The 16,898-nt window shown below is 38.7% G+C and overlaps 1 protein-coding gene and 1 long non-coding RNA gene across 2 annotated transcripts in view; one reads left to right on the top strand and one right to left on the bottom strand.

Moving 5' to 3' along the window:
- Positions 1 to 16,898, bottom strand: part of LOC107836779 (uncharacterized) — a 150,807-nt gene that overhangs the window by 35,003 nt on the left and 98,906 nt on the right. The window contains exon 3 of the long non-coding RNA XR_001662735.1: positions 9,057 to 9,139. This is a non-coding gene — a long non-coding RNA (uncharacterized LOC107836779). The remainder of the gene's footprint in view (positions 1 to 9,056; positions 9,140 to 16,898) is intronic.
- Positions 4,082 to 16,898, top strand: part of LOC103141445 (E3 ubiquitin-protein ligase Midline-1) — a 47,161-nt gene continuing 34,344 nt past the window's right edge. The window contains exon 1 of the mRNA XM_016673849.1: positions 4,082 to 4,313. The gene's annotated coding sequence lies outside the window, so the exon portion shown is untranslated. The remainder of the gene's footprint in view (positions 4,314 to 16,898) is intronic.

Genomic DNA, 16,898 nt, shown 5'->3' with positions numbered 1-16,898 from the left:
TATTTGGAAAGAAAATGTCACTAAGTGTTTCCCTTATTTTAAATAATGTAGACCAGTTTCAAAATCACAAGGAAGTAGGTCATCCATAGGCTATTGTCAGCTAACGTCAACAAGGAATTTAAACTAAATCCAGCTCGACACACAAGTCTTGTAATTTAATGACACACCGATAGTGACTGGCCCCAAAGGATACAGTAAGTGATGCCCTTGGGCTCAACCCGCAACTATCATGTCATTTCTTTGTAGCTGCTTTCTTTGAGTTACATAAGATCCCAAGTCAGTAGTTGTTCCTAATTATGGATGATCTGCTTTTTAGAGCACATTATGTAAAATACCCTTGTTGTTCCTCCAACAATTCTTTTTCTTTGTTGTAGCATATGGCTGTTCCAGTGTAGTGGAAACATTTATCCAGAAAATGGTTTATAAAATACATAAAATCTCCACATTTTCAAGAAATATACCTAATATAAATATACCTAAACCTGAACAGTGGTGACATATGACACAGTAACATTGGTTTTTGTTATCCTCTGCATTAAAAGGAGCACAAAAGATTTTAAAACAGAGATGTCAACATTTTAAAACCAAACTGACTTATGATCAGATACGTCAAATGCAGCACTGGCATCCAGTCACACCAGCACAAATATTTTTCTCCAGAAACCAACTATAGTTCTATTAAAGTTGAGACATTTAACCCCTCATTCATTTACATTCAAAGAATGCCGTATCTGAAAATGCTTTAGGGTTTATTGTAAGATACTGTAAATATAGTAAGTATCAGCTAATTTTTTCTACGGAATAGTTTTTCTCTGTTAAATGGTTCACTGACAGTTTTCTTATCAAATGCAAATTTAGGCAACCTGTGCAAAAAATATCTGCCATCTGACACTGTCATAATTTTTCTTTTCTTTTTTGGCTGATTCACATTGATGTTTGACCCAAAATACTGCTGCCATGCTGTGAAGGCTGGTGATGTATGAACAACTTTTTGATGAAGTCCCAACAGGCAGTTTGGCTCAGCTGATAAAGTGAAATACACTATCATGATGTAACAGTCACCTCTATGATTCATCTCCAAGAAGAAAAAAATACTTTCTTGTACTTTTTTCCTGCAGCACAGATGGGCTAAATGGGTCAACAGGCCTTGCATATATGTCAGTGACATCCCAACGGTATCAAGCTGACCCCCCACATGTGAAGATGAAGCGGAGAAAGAAAAGCTGCTGATGCTAAATTTCAAGCGGCTTTGACCTGTTTGTTTCTCTTTCAAGCTGTGTGCAGAGCACACCTGGGATGTGTGAGCAAACTGTCAACACAGAAATAAACTTCACGCAGTGACTCGGACTAGAACATATCATCTCATTCGTCATTATCATCGAAGCATGTTGAAGGTGTTCGACTGATCCACAGCAGAAATAAACTGCACCACCAGCTGCAGTGGAAAAGGCACAAACTCGGATCTGTCCATCCTCAACATCAAAATGCTTATCTAGTTAATCTAGACTTATTTAGATTCTCATTTCCGCATGTGCAAAATTATCAAAATAACGTCAATAGACAGTGTTTCTCGACAGCTTTGGACACTTTCTTGTTAATTTTGTGGCATTTCAAACTTCCCTCAAGCATTAGAATCTGTTCTCTAAATAATTGTTTTAGTTTTAAAACAAGTCACTTGCTGATTATCAACTCCCCACTGATACAATGGTGTACCAAAAGTTTTCAACTCAACGACTGAAAATACACTATGTGGATTCTTCATCTATTATCTTCGATATCTTTATACATTGTGAAGTAAAAGTGCTGGTCTGGAACCCAGTACACCTTGTGGTGACTGATGGATATAACATAAATTAGAAATAGAAACTTTAAAATTAAGCACACCAAAAGTGTAAGACGCCTCCATTATTTTCTCTAACACAACCCTAAGGAGGAGTTTGTCAGCAGCAGAGACTTTAAGCCACAGCTCCCAGTGATCCTATTCAAGCTTGTTCTTTTCTAGATTCAATGCAGGTTTTCACAGTAGAATCCAGTAATCCGACTTGTTAGCCGCAATGCAGTATAACGAGTCCAAAGTCTGTTAAAGGCACTGATTGACTCACCAGTGTGTCTCACAAATACATGTGACACTGATAAGGTGAGGACGGAAATAACATCAGGAAAAATGGAACGTATACATAATATTCATGTAAAAGCAGGTAGGTACTTTAGGACATTTGAACAGAGGTGGTTTAAAGCAAATGACAACGCTCCTGAAGTGTCAATGGGCAAATAGACTTCTTCAACGAAAGGATAAAAAACGTTAAAAACGCAGCAAAGGGTGCTGTGGAATGCCTGCCTGAGGACTGAGTGTTAGAGCTGGGGGGGAACAATGAAGACGGCCGCAGCCCAGTCCTCATTGTCCCCCCAATGAACAATGAAGCTGGTCGTTTGCAGCTTCCAAAGAGTTCAAACGAAAAGCAGCTTTGAACTCTGCCTCATCTTAAACGCACTCATTGTTTACAGTATGCAAAAGAACATATCAAAGCAATATGCAGAATAAGACGTTTCAGAGGAAACGAAACAAATTCTCCTATCAGGATTATGTCCATATTCATGACTAAGCAACTACGGGGAAAATCAGCCAGACGTCCTCTGAAATCCTCACGAAGGATTAAACGGTCTTCTCTAAAGAGAACGGCGCATCTCATTATTCGGTGTAATCAGTCTTCTCTTCCATCACTGAATCAGTTGATGAATAGGAATGTCTTCGCTCATCAGCAGGATACAAACTCTTTGATGGGGCTCAACTTAGCGACTGATGTTGTTGCTTAGACCACCCTCTGTCTTTAAAACCATGTTCCTGTCAACAGGGAGCATAATTACTGTCTTCATGCAGAACATTAGCAAAAGGGTTAATCTCTTGTATTTAGCCATATGGCTTCAGTTTATCTCTAAACACGTATGTGGCAGCTTTAAAATATGGCAGTCTGAAACACTCCTGCATTGGTGTTGAGTTTTGTATCATATATTGTATTAATAAAAGTTTTGAGAGAGCGTTTTACCCTATCTGAGCTTATAAAAAAGGTTCATGCCATAAAATATCCCCCTCTTGTAAACAGATTGTATATTTTAACATTTCTGAGTTTTACATGTTTTGATGCTTCTGCAAGAACTCATCCATTTGCAGCATCTGGGGCCACTAAAATACTCCGAATGCTCAACACAGTATAAATAAAACAGCTGAGTGTGATAGTCTAAGACACCTGTCAGTCAAGTCAACATGCCCACACATCTACCCTTTTTTTTTTTTTTTGTACGGCGTCACTGACATCCATGAAACAGGCAGAGACATTTCCTGTCTAAAAATAATTATGTCAATACTTGAGACTTCATCGTTTCATGATATCATGACAAGATGTGTAACTGAGTCAATTTTCAGTCACGTCAACAAGTCAAGTGTGGCATTGTTTCACAAAGTTGGGACATTCACCAAGAAATACAAGCTGTGGAGCATGTCAGCAAAAGTGACAAGGATATAGTCTTCTCAGCACAGAGCATACAATCATATTTGAAAATCACCCAGAACTCTATAGTTTTTTAATTTGAATTATTTTCTCAGGGGGATGCCTAGTTTGGTTGTTTTGCTTAATTGATTTCATACAATGCCATGGAAATTTATATAAGCCTTAGATTTTTTTCTACTCTCTAGTTTTTATTTTCATCCTGAAGTGCTCAAAGTGAACCTGGGGACTATTAGTTGTTCTGTTCAGCTGCTCCCCTCTGTGACAGCCACTGAAAGTTAAAAGCAGGTTGGGGAGGGGCAAGCTGTAACCAGAAGAGAGGCAGTTTGCATCATCGGATGCCAATGACACAATATGCAAAATGCCCACCCCATTTAGTATTGAGTTGTGATCAAATTGAGGAATCTAAAAAAGAAATCATGTTTCTCCTACTGGAAGTATGACATTCCTAACCTCGAGATCAAACCTCGGTTTCTTCAGCCCGCTTCACGCTTGCCTGAGCCGGAGCACATGACAAGTCAAACCTGAAGGCGCGGGTCGTGGTGGTGGGGGGACAAAGCTGAACAGAAGGAGGAGGAAAAGAACCCGAGTGCTTTGATTTGTATGCTGTGTCTGTGGATGGATAAACTTGCTTCCTATTGCTCTCATGTTGTTGTTTTTTTTCAACCAAAGTCTCCAACTTGCCGTTTTTCTCGCCCCCTCACTTTCCCCGGCTCTCCTGCTCTTTCTTCAATGTCTCTATTGTTTTCTGAGAGTGGAGTGACTGCCCGGTTCTTTTATCTCCCGGAGGACCATGTGAGGCTCTCCAATGTAAGTGCCTCCTTTGTTGCCTAATTCACATTTACTGGGGGGAAAAAAATAAAATAAAATCCTCAATAGGCTGTAGGTTTAGAGGTTTTTCTTCCCCTTTGTGGCACATTAAGATGGGATGTCAAACATCTGAAGGGTGGAGTTGGTCACAAATGGATGATGGGAAATTCAGGGGTTAATTACTCCATGCGGTCTCAGCTTGGCAGTCGAATGCACGTGTGTGTGTGCGTGTGTGTGTAGCCATCATTGTTCCAGAGCTGCTTTTGTCTTTGGGTGTGAACTTGAGCTACTTGGCCATCATTAGCTGTATAATGCATGTTTTTAATTGATGCTGCACTATACATTAAAAAAAACCCTTCAATATAGAAATACAGTCTGATATCGGCTTGTTATATAATAAAAATATTGTTACCCTATACATTCTATAGATATTTTTCTGAAAGAAAAAACACAAAACCAATTAAGTTTCTGTTTACTTCAAAACATTATTTGTTTTGTTTTATGTTCATAAAAATGGCTAAGCTGCTTGATTGGACAGCACAGACCCCTTTTAATCTTTGTTGTTGCCATCATCTGCAAATTTAGAGTGTAGTGTATACGGGGTTTTTTAAGTTCAAGTCAGATGCAGAGGGAACCACGCAAGAGTGGAGACTCTTATTTTTGTTATTGCTTAAATAACAAATGCATTTATTTTTAATTAACATTTATTGCTATTTTGACCTTAATAGACAGATGTTTTCTCAGTTTGAGGCAATAATTCATAAATATTTGGGTCTCTCCGAATACATACCAAAAAAAAGTCTCCTGAAAAAGTAACAGAAATAATTTTCAGCTACATAAACAAGACTTTGGACAATTAAACGGCTGTTTAAGTCAATAGACCAACTCTTGAAAACTTATATAGAAGAAAGGGACGATGATTAATGGACAGTTTCCATTGCTGCATCCAAACACAATTTATTCACCAATCCTTCAAAAACATTTTAAAAAAGTAAATCCCTCTACATGACGAATTGCTCCCTTCTGGTGTACCTAAAACTCAATGAGAATTTAAATACTCCCTCATTCTTCACTGTAAAGCAGTAAAATGCACATGACATGGCAAATAAATAATACAAACACGGTATATGTGCTCCTATGAATTATGGACAACTTTGCTAAGGTTTTCACTAAGATTGTTTCAAGTTTAGAAGACAATATAAGTGTTTTCCTTTATCGATGTGCACATGTTTACAATCTGGCAACATAGCTGCAGCAAATCTGTGTGGGCTTAATTTGTCACCAGCACAGAAACACACACAGAGCTAAGTATTGAATAATGAACTGGAATGCATTTAGTTGGTGGTGCAGAAAGTATTGCGTTTCTCTGTGAGTAGCAGAGCAGATCTGTACAGCAAGATTAATTAAATGCATTCATGCTGTTGGTTAGCGGCGCGTTTTCTTCACTCGTTTTTCAACTCGGCAGTCGATGTTTTATTTATTGTAAATGAGATTTGTATCACGCCACTTTGATTCAAACGCAAAGTTCAATTTTTTAAAATTCTTTAGGTGATACAAAGTCGGGCTGTGTTTTAAAGACTAGAGTTTTCAAAGCAGAGTTTGACACACTTTTTAAATCCGATGGTGATAAATTCGGGAGAAGTCAAGGCTTGAAAATGTCACCCAATCACTCACTGATAACGGCCATCTGCTGGATTGAATATATTAGTTTCACCTGTTGATGTACCAAATCAATTTATCTTTACTTCAGCATATGAGGAGATTATAGAATGTTTATTTATTCCACAACAAAATATTCTACCCAGACAAAAATACATTATAGTCTTCCTAACATAAATGGAACCCCTGATGATTTTAGGCACCTATTCAGCGGCCTAGGTTGCTCATTACTTGGGCTGGCTGTTCATCACTCTGTTGTACTGTATCAACAGCTCCAGGCAGTCATCACGGTCTCAGAAATGGCTGCTTATAGCGCTCCAGGTTCATATTTTCTATACTATGAACCTCACTCTCTTATCAGCTCTGACATGTGTGGGAGGGAAAGTGTTGGTTGAAAGAAGCAGGAGGTGACACTGGGAATACCTGGAGCCATGGGTGCCGAGCTAAAAACAAGCAGTGTGACAAACCAGCAGTATGCATTAACTTCTAAGCGGATGGTGTCGGAGGAAAATTGAGTGGAGCGCGTAAATCTCTTTAACTCTCTTCACTACGTTTTGTACAAATGAGAAATCATTTTTAGCTAAAATGCAATTGGAAAGACAATCCAGATATTTTTTATTGCATGTTTGATGTTTTTAAAAGCTTAATATTTTTCTTCCCTCTCTGATCTGCTGAAATTACTTCCAGTTATAACACCCTCTCAGCTATATTTGCTGCTCAGCAGGGTGTCGAGCATTGGGGCCTTGGCATCACTGAGTGCCAGTGTGTCAAATCTTTTTCATGCCCGGCCAACCCACCCCCCCAACATTCCAGCTATAAAATCCCATCCATCTTGGCATTCATGTTTCAGCTCCCCAGCAGCAGAACACTGGCTTCCAGCCACTTCCTTCCCTTATACCGAAACCGAAAAAAGCGAGTTTGAATGGAGGAAAAAAAAAAGGCGTAGGGCCGAATTTGGAGAGAAGTGGGTGGCAGCACAAATAGAATTTGCGGCAATGTATTTGCAGTGGTCTCTTTTTATCCACCCGGGGGGGCGTTGGGAAATATGAATGGACTGGTTTGTTCTTCGGGTGACCAAACATGGGACTTGAATGTTAATCTGCGCTATGACAAAGCCTTAGAGAGCCAAAGACACTCAGTGATAAGATGGGCTGTGAACTAGTCAAGTGCTCTGTTCAGTTCCATCTCTGCCAACCACACAGCTTTTGCAAAGCTGTTCTTCAGCTGTGCTGGGAATCTGCTTCACTCGACATATTGTCCTTTTGTGCAAGCCACTACAGAACATTAGAAGGGTCCAACGAGAGTTTAAAGTGTTAGAATATTTCTACAAGTGGAGCCACATCCATGGGAGCTTGCAGCTGAGACCGACACTGAAAGACAATGGAGGCGAAAATGCAAATGTGCTCACCCAACACTTGATGCGCGCCCGTTCAATTGCTTGTTAACACAATTAGCCAAATCAGCCGATCGCGACAGCAGAATGCCGTTAGGGTTCTTCGTGTGGTGAAGATGACTTTCAAAAGTTCAAACCAAATAACAGGATGCAAGTAAACTTTGAATGTAGCAGACGACCTAGATTGAATACTTTGGAAACTTCTGATTTTCAGTGCACAAGAATTTCTCAGCCTCCAAAGGAAGATAAAACATTCTGTGAGCAGCAGGTGTGTGACAAAAAAGGAAGTCTTGTTCATATAGATGGAAAAAAAAAAGCAGCTTAAATAAACAGTTGCGATACAACCGATGCATGTGTAAAACAATATCTGAATGCACATTGTGTTGAATATTGAGGTAGATGGGCTACAGCAACAGAAAACCACACTTATTGGATGGTTAGCCAATCCTGCTAACTAGGAACACAATACAGTCACCAAAACTGACAATAACAAATTAGAAAAACAATGCCGGGTCCAAGAAGCGTCAATTTCAGCGATGACTTTCAGATGGAAGTTGTTTACTAAATGATACTTTATAAAGCAGTTAAATTGAGTGATTGATGTTGTAATTTGAATGACTGCAGAATTTGGTCATTGTAGTTAAAATAGTGACTTCTGTTAACTTGCATTAGCATCGCTGCACACCACAAACCAAGTATTGTGAAATTTGGATGTTTTTCCAAACTTGCAGTGAAACAAAGACTAACCAATTAAAGAACTTGTGCTTGTTGAGGACAACAGAAGACGGTCTAAACAATCAATACATGCATTTAAAGGGGTTGAAAACACAAATTAAAGGTTGAAGTTTTTCCACAAGTTCCACATTTGAAGAATGATACTGTCTTTCCAAGTGCAGCACCTGCTCACACACTATGGCCTGAATAAATTCTGTGCAGCTCAGTGTGCCAGTTATCGGTTCCCCTCAGTGCACACTGTACTGACAGCTTTAATTTTCTCTTTGATTAGCTGGAGCAAAGATTCAATAGATGTCCTACAAGCTGGATTGGGTCAATGTGTTCTGGTTGGACTAACTAAGTAAGCAGTTATGGGAAAGTGATTCCCCTTGTTGCTAGACTGCAGTCTTATATTCACAAACTGTTGCTATGGATTTCTGCGCGACTTCTTACAGATGAACAACTATTTATATTCCGTGTTTTGCACAGGTTTAGATTCCCTTGTTTTCTTGGGAAGTGCTGTGAGGATTTTTTTATAGATTGAAAATCTGCGTTCTGTTTATACCAGAGTTGGAAAACTGGGTCTTTCTGTTTGTTCCTGGTGGTATTTATCTGCGCCGATGATAGGAGAATGGAAACAAGGTGTTGGCTTCGCCTGAGGGGACAGTTCAAGATGGATCGGAAAGCAAGACACGTAGAGCGCCCCAGCATGTTTGAAGCAAATGTCAGTGACTTTAAGAAGCTGTGTTTCCTGAGATGCTCCTCAGTTTGACAGCATAACTGCCTGTTGGCATCACTATCTAAATACTGCATGAGAACCGTCTCAGAGTTTTGTCTACACGACGTACAATATCTTTTCCTCTTCAATTAAGCTTTCTTTGAAAATATTTAGCTGCCGGAAAACTTGTCATGGCCACACTATCCAACAACAAAGCCGGGAAAGAAAAAAAAAAACTTCTAAAGATTTAACAACCTACCTTACTCTGCTTTTCTCCACATCACTTCAAAATGTCCTTAAAAAACCAGAGGTATTGTCATAACTTCTTTTTGCCTCTTGAATCTGCAATAAAACAAAAAGTTGCACATGGTCAAGTTGTGTATCCAAACTAAGGTTCCTCATCAGCAGGACAGCAAAAAGTTGCTTAATTATATATATGTCTTAAATTAGTTCCAAGTTATTATGCCTACAGACGTTCAATGTGAACTTGTTTTATTGAGACTGCAAGTTCAAATGGAAGAAAAAAAAAAAAACATTCAGTTGTGAGACGGCTGTGCTGTTGAAGTGAGGAGACATTTTATTTTCCACTGTAATTATGAGATTAAGTGATAAAAAATACTTTAATCTGATGTCTGGTTTCATACATTTTACAAAATTATTTTATAAATGATGTGAGAAAGCAAAAATCATCAGCCACCAGGACTCTCTTTTATAGGCATAATCTGCATTCTTCTCTTGGTCCTCAGAGTTTTGGGTGCCTTGAACAGGTTGATCACCAGACAATAATTTCAGCTTCATACAAATCAGACATGAGCCAGACAGATTTGATTAATATTTCATGCCAATAATGATCCAGCTGAGTCCATCACTTATGCAATTAATTATTAATCACCAGCTCTGAAACTATGTAAAGCCACCTGCAAACCCTCATACAAAATGCATGTCCTTTGATTAAAGTTCCGGTGCTTAACTCCTGCCAGTCACTTTTAGTACATTTTACTTTACTTTCCCAAATGCAGATTTTGTCAAAGGAGATGTTACCAAAATAGGAGTAAGCATGAGTGCGAGTTTGTGTGCATGTCCTCGCCGTCGCAGGCGGCGGCACGACCATAAATCAGAAAATTCTCTCTGCAACAGGAAGCCCAAAGGACATTAATCATGACATTAGATGAACCACCACACACATATTCACACACTACACAGCAGGGGCGACAGCCATTGGGGCCCGGGAGCTTGACTTTCGCTTATGACTTATTCATACTCCATGCCGTCATTCAGCACACCTGGGAAAAAGTCAATTTTTTCCACAGGGGGAAAGCTAATCTTAAGGAAGCATGACTGTAAAAATATTTGGCTTTATAAATAAATATACCGGCTTTAAATCGTCACATGTGTTTGCCTAAATAAGGATGTACGTTTCGTTCTGTTCGGGAATCTTCATGTCAGCTCAAATGGGTTCATTTTCAGTTAACTGTATCATTTGCAGGCAAACGGGGACCGTCTTCTGGAAAGGTCACCATAATAGAAATGTCATTTAAAAGGGCATAAATCATCACTTTTTACAACTTTTTTTTTCTTGTCTGATGTGCTCAGGCATGCAGCTCATGATGGCTACATTCATTTCCATATCCAAAATAGAGAAATACACAAAGAGAAAAGGTTAACAAAAGGCAGGCATGGAAATTGCTGCAAGTTGTTTTAGAGTGACGTTTAGAGCAGTGAACCAGGGCATCAGAGCTAAAAGAAAAGAGGCTATTTGAAGAAGACGTAGTGATTGCAAAGTCTCCTGCTTGGAATTTCAAATCATGAAGTGAAGATTTCTATGGCTAAATCTTAAGTGAAGTGAAGGAAGTTTTTTGTTTTAATAGCTTGGACATCTATTAAATCAGTTTCCTACATGTATGCAACCATTCAGGACACAATCCCTGCACAGATTTTCTGTAGCACATCAGTTATCCTTGACAGTAAAATGAAGGCACATTTTTATTCAAAATATTGGGATTTTTTTATTGTCAGGAAAACATGCAGAGTAATTACCCCAAGAGATTTCAGACATTGTGGTTATAGATGCTTGTTTATCATTGTTGAAAACTATATTTTAGTAAAACATAATTTTATAATCACTTATATGCCTTTTCAAACGTCTCAGAAACTGGACAGTGATTTACTAACATCACCCCCCCAAAAAAGACAATTTTACAAAGGAAAAAGTCTTTTTTGTTTTGTTCTGATGCCAATAGGATTGTGGGTGTTTATCTTGCAGGTGATCACCTTCACATAAGATGATTCCTTGAACTTCAAGCACGATTTTTAAAACTCAACCGGCTTTTAATCTTGCCTAAAAAGGAAAATAGCACAGTTTTATGCATCATTACACCCTATTTTGCCCGATCCAAAATGGCAGCCAGATGTTTCTTTTCAGTGGATGAGAATTTTAATATAATAAATTTATGCTGTGGTGCTTGAAATAGCATATCAGCTTAAAGGTAAGTTTGCCTCTCAGAGCAGCTTTTTATTCACTAAGTAGTTTCTGATATGAACCAGATATATGTGGTTTTCAGAAACACTGAGTCATCCCACCATATCACAGATTTCTGGATGTCGGTTCTAGAGTACACAATGCTGGCAAGATGCACTGAAAACATAATTGGTAGATCTTTAGACTCAATAGAAGGTAACTGATGGGATGTCTAAGTTAGTTGAAATCTGATTAAGATTTAGATTTTAGATAATGTGATTAAGGCTTCCAGTCAGTGACAGACAAATCTGATCTGTCTAAGCTTCGCTGCAGTACATCTCAGTTATATTTCACACCAAGCAAAAAGTTTATTAAAAACAAAATCAGTGTGGAAAATTGTTGGTGATTATGAAGCTAACATTTCAGAACGCATTTGGAGGGTTTAGAGGCTGGAAACTATCCCAATGTTGTCATTTGTGTTTTTATGCATGGAATAAAACTAAATGCCACCTTCAAACATTCAAGGTTTGAAGATTGTGAAGCACTGCATTCGTAAATCATGTCGCCGATAATTTGTTCAGTCAATTGGAGTCAACTGAACCATGAAAGTCAAACATCATGTAAGTGTATAAGAATAAAATACATAACGCAAACATTAAAGGGATTTCCTGTAACGTAAATAAAACAGTAGCTATATTATCTGTCTTTTTTTTATATTTAAAACCTTCACTAATCCAAATGTGGTGAGTGATTTCTACAATTAAAGGAATATTTTTGAAGGTTTACGCAGTTGTCATCTGATGCAGCGCGGAGCCGCTTTGGGCGGAGGATAAGAGGTGATGATGTGACTTTTCTCTAGACAGACTGTGGATATGTTAGGCATGCTAGCGGCTAATGATAATGCTGCCTGACATGTATACATACACATGTGCAAATGCGCCCATTTGTTTCTTGTAAACAGCCCGTTTTCTTGTCTGCACATACATATTTGTGCCTTCAGGCTTTAAAAAAATGAGCTCATCTTACTATAAAAGGACATGTTCACTGGTTAGTGTGTTGTTACAGAGAATCGGAGCTCCAGAAAGACCTCAGGCTCTCAGATTAAGGCAGTAGGTTTAGATGGCTCCCCGATGTGAAACAGAATTTGCTTTCAGGTTCAGCTACGCTCCAGATCTTTATTCTTTTTAGTTATGATTGCAAAATAGGATGATAATCCTCTCTCTCTCTTAGAAGAAAAAGTAGTCATTGGTTAAATACAACCACAGCTACTGTTTACTCAAAGAACATTATGATTCACTATGACCTCAGTTGCCTCATGCTTCTTATTAGGGACACAGAGGCATGAGCAAATCAAAATATTTCCATAGATTGTCTGACCTCAGTTTGAGTTAGTGAGTCACAATCATCTCTTATGACTGTTTGCCTCTTTTTTTTGGATGTACCTCAAGCTTTGCTTTCCCCGCTCTCTCTACAATCAGTTCATACAATTAAGTTTCAGCTCTAGTTACTCAAACAGTCAGAAACAGAAACAGAATAATCAACTTGTGAATTAACAGATTCTCCTAATGATACCACATAAAATTTTATCTCCTGTGCCCCTCCCTCTATTTTCTTTTTTTAATCCGTCTCCATCTGCTGCCTTCTTTAAACCTTTTTAGGGTATTTATTTCTCCTGGGATGAATAGTTTACTCTATAAAAATTGCTCTAAAACAAAGAATAAAACTACTTCCCCTCCAGCCCCCATCCTGGACCAGCTGTAGGTCTTCCTGGTGCTTATTAAAACCAGATCCTTCCTGTCATGAATGCAACCCCATGCTCAAGAAAACTAGAGGTCAGCTTGAAAAAAAAAAAAAGACTGTCAGGGGTCGTCTAGACAGACACCGACACAGAATATTTCAGTGTGCGTGACTGTATGAAGATTTTTACCCCAGTTTCAGCCGACAAAGTGTTGCATCTCTTAGTTGTAAAGATGCCACATGCAGATGGAGTCAACATATTTGGTGCGTACGATGGCCTCCAGTATCTGTCCATTTGCATTTATTCAACCTGGGAGGCTGGCGAAGAGCTGTTCAAGGCATGAACGTCCTGTGGGTGTATCTGCACATATGTGCAAGGCGAATCCTTCAAAACCCAAACTACCCACTGTGCACGTGGCCCCAGGAAATGTTTCAAGTCGTAACCCTGTCGTCCTGTATCTCCGTGATGGTCTCACCCTACGAGAGCAGAGGCGTTCTGCAGCATTCCACTCATTCCTGATCATTAAAAATAAGGTTGCTTTTAAACTCTGAGCATATTGATTTTCCTATATTGAGAAATGTGTGTGTGGGGTGTGTGTACCAGGGTTAGGGGTAGGTCTACAATAAAAGGCAAGTGTAAAAGACCACAATGCTTTTTACTAATGCAGTTAGCTTAAAATAAACGAGCAACAGGGCTGACTTTGTGAAAGACTCAAATGTTTTTGTTCAATTTTGTTTTGTTTATGCTGTAAAGCACTTTTTTCATCTTTTGAATATTTAAAGTGCTGTTTACATGTATGTTCATTATTTTATTAATTGATTGAAAAATTAGCTTCTAGCATCATAAGTCAAATGACAGCCATCCTGAATAACTTTTCAAATTCTGAAATGACTGGACACGACTTCAGGTGCCAGCAGAACCAATTCCTGAGAAAATTCACATATTGCTACTAAGTGGATATTTTTTCTTTAAAGACCATTCTCTGTAGATCTATAATGTGGCACAGGGGCTTTTTAACAGATTTATTTTTTCCACATAAGCCTTGAGAAAAACAAAAAAAAAAAACCTGTATCTTAATTTATAACTTGACTATCCAAGATTAAATACACATAACCTTAAATTACAGTTGAGTAATAATTTTATTATTCAAAACTGAAAAAGGACAAACTGTGTGCAAGTCTCTTTTGACTCTTTCAGATTTGGGAAATGACAAAGAGCATAGGAATCTCGCACCATGTGATTGGCTGATTTGTTCTGTCTTAAGAATCGATAAATGAAGATTAAATGGCCCCACAAAGTAAGCAACAAAAAAAGGTCCGTTTCCTAAAGAGGTAGGACAAAAAAAAAACAAGCATTCGGTTATCTATTGTGTTCCTTAGATGAATGTGGAGTCCTCGTCTCATTGTCCTTTAATTCTAAAGAAAGCTTTTGGAAACCTTCCAAAAAGAAAAAAAAATTGTAGAACACCAGACAAAGCTGGACCTGCACCTCAATCTATGAAATGTAGCAGTGACAAAATGGAATCAGTCTGCGACCTTTAAAGCACAAGACTCTAATCTAACAAAACAAATTTCCTCACTGTATTGAAGTCACCGTGCAGCACTGCCTGAAATTAATCCAGCCTGCGTTGGAGAAGAAGTGCAACTTTTAAAAAAGACATGGGAAGCTGGCCAAGTACCAGAATCCAATCAAATAAATGCATAAAGAGTTAAGGAAATTTGTCCACCATGATCTCAAAGTCCAAGAGGAGATGATGAACATAATGCAGAAGCCCCTCGTTACACAGGAACAAGACGAAATGACACCCCCAGCCCAAAAGAAAAAAAAAAAACTAGAACATGAAGCTTATGTCTGAAGGTTTACTGGAAGGTCTTCTGTGAGTCATCAAGAAAGTAGGCAGATTACATCACTGACCAGGGTCGCATAAAGCTCTCAGTGTTGAAGAAAACCCCAACATATTTTACATGCTAATAAACTAATCCAGGTGGTGAAAAAAAAAAACCTTTAGAGTTTTAGGGAAACTTCACAAATTGTTCAAAATCAAGAGTGTGGTGGTAGTGAAGTTGGTAGCGTTACTGTTATGCATAAAGAAGATTACAGTCTGGGGGTTTCTCTGTAAGGAGGTTGTCTGTTTTTTCAGGACTCTTTCCAGATACTCTCACCTCCTCTCACAGCTAAAGAAAACACCAAGTACAGCTAATTGGTCAGCTATGAAACGCCAACTGATGCAACACTTGTGGAGGCAATGCAGCGTTGTAGAATAATTGGCAAAGCAAAAGGGAAAAAAAAAACAGTCAAATCTGGAAAACTGCAGGTTTTCCAAATTTGCGGTCAAAAAATGAGGTCCTGGAGAATCAGGGTGGTCTAGTTAATACTGCTAACTACAGCTAATGGTTAGCCAACTCCACTGGTTTTCCAAATGATTGTAGCTACAAAAAGGACACCAGAGTTTTGTTCCAAAGCATATTTATTTTCAATGAGCTAAGGGTGCTTTGTGACGTGGAGCATCCTATTTTTAGACAGCAGTGTTTGTAAACCGATCAGTCTTTCATTTTGTCTTACTGGTGAATTGTACGATTGGTTTGGAGAGTCAGAGAGCGAGTATTGCTCTTTCAGAGAACTGACCCGAGATGGAAACTGTTTTTGTCCCTTCCCAAAAGAACATTCTTTGGCAGCCCCCTCACCTCATCTGATTCCACTCCAACCACAAGAGACACACACACACACATACCCAGAATACTTACAATACACCATGATGATTGTCTGAGTAATGAGGAATTAGTTAAGACCACGCCTTTTGATAAAACTAATCAAAGCATGGGCGAACTTAAAATTACAAAGAATCTTTTTCTGTCTTTTTTAGTGGTTTTAGGTTTCCACTAGCTTTCTGTCTGGTAACTACCACATTCAAGTTGATATGTTTAACTCAATTTTATCCCAGCAGAACATTTCTGGTACAAAGACGTTACTGTACTGAACACAGAGCAGGATAGACCCACAAACGTTTGCTAAGTAAAACCATGTTCCACACTTCTATCCACAGGACTCATTTTTCACAAGGCCAAATGCCAGGGATTATTCATTATTCAGCAACCGATGCGCTCCCGGCTTAAATGCTTTTATATCACTTGAGCTGCAAACCTCAAAATAAAAGATTTAAGCAGATTGTTTTTTTATTCATTTTGCTTGTTGTGATGTGCAACGGCCAGGATGAAGGGAGCTGCGGTGTCCTATCATATAGCTGATTAACGCCGGGGATATTCAACCAAACACTGCAGTCGTATAGTGTGCAGCTTGCCGACTTGCATCTTGGAGATTATTTTAAGCAGCTTTTCTTGTAGGCCATAGAAAAAAAAATAGTGAGGAAGATTCATAAGAGGCAGCCAAAACAGCTGAGGTTTTAAGGTGGAGGGAGAGCCGCAGTGACGTCAGGGCAACAATGGGAAAAACTCTAGTGGGCGATTCGTTTTACTGATGAGGGAGTGACTCCTTTTATGGCTTCTATTCATCTCAAATCTGAAGACAGCTTTATTGACAAACCCATGTTTCTTTTTAGTTCTCAATTTGTTTTCACTTCAGCAGTTTAAGTCAGTTTTTTAATTTGTTCAAGATGAAACAACAACAAAAAAAAACTTTCCCAAAATACCATCCATCTTGATGCATAAAATCATAATCTGATCTTGCTTCGAGTCTCCCCAACATAAGCCCCGTTGCAGCTGGTCGTAATCTGAGTTTAATGGGACTGCTGTGAGTTTGAGGATATATTATCGCATTTCAAAGCCAAACAAAACTGTAAATAATAATGCACTCAAGTCACAATTTATCTTTGCATTGTACATCAGAGTAACAGTGGTGTCAGGACATTACGCGAATGATGCCAGAATTTTAGTTTTTAATACAGTTCA

The sequence above is a fragment of the Poecilia formosa genome, unplaced genomic scaffold (genome assembly GCF_000485575.1).
Source record: "Poecilia formosa unplaced genomic scaffold, Poecilia_formosa-5.1.2 Scaffold83, whole genome shotgun sequence".
NCBI classification, from domain to species: domain Eukaryota; kingdom Metazoa; phylum Chordata; class Actinopteri; order Cyprinodontiformes; family Poeciliidae; genus Poecilia; species Poecilia formosa.
This window is presented reverse-complemented; position numbering and strand designations above follow the sequence as displayed.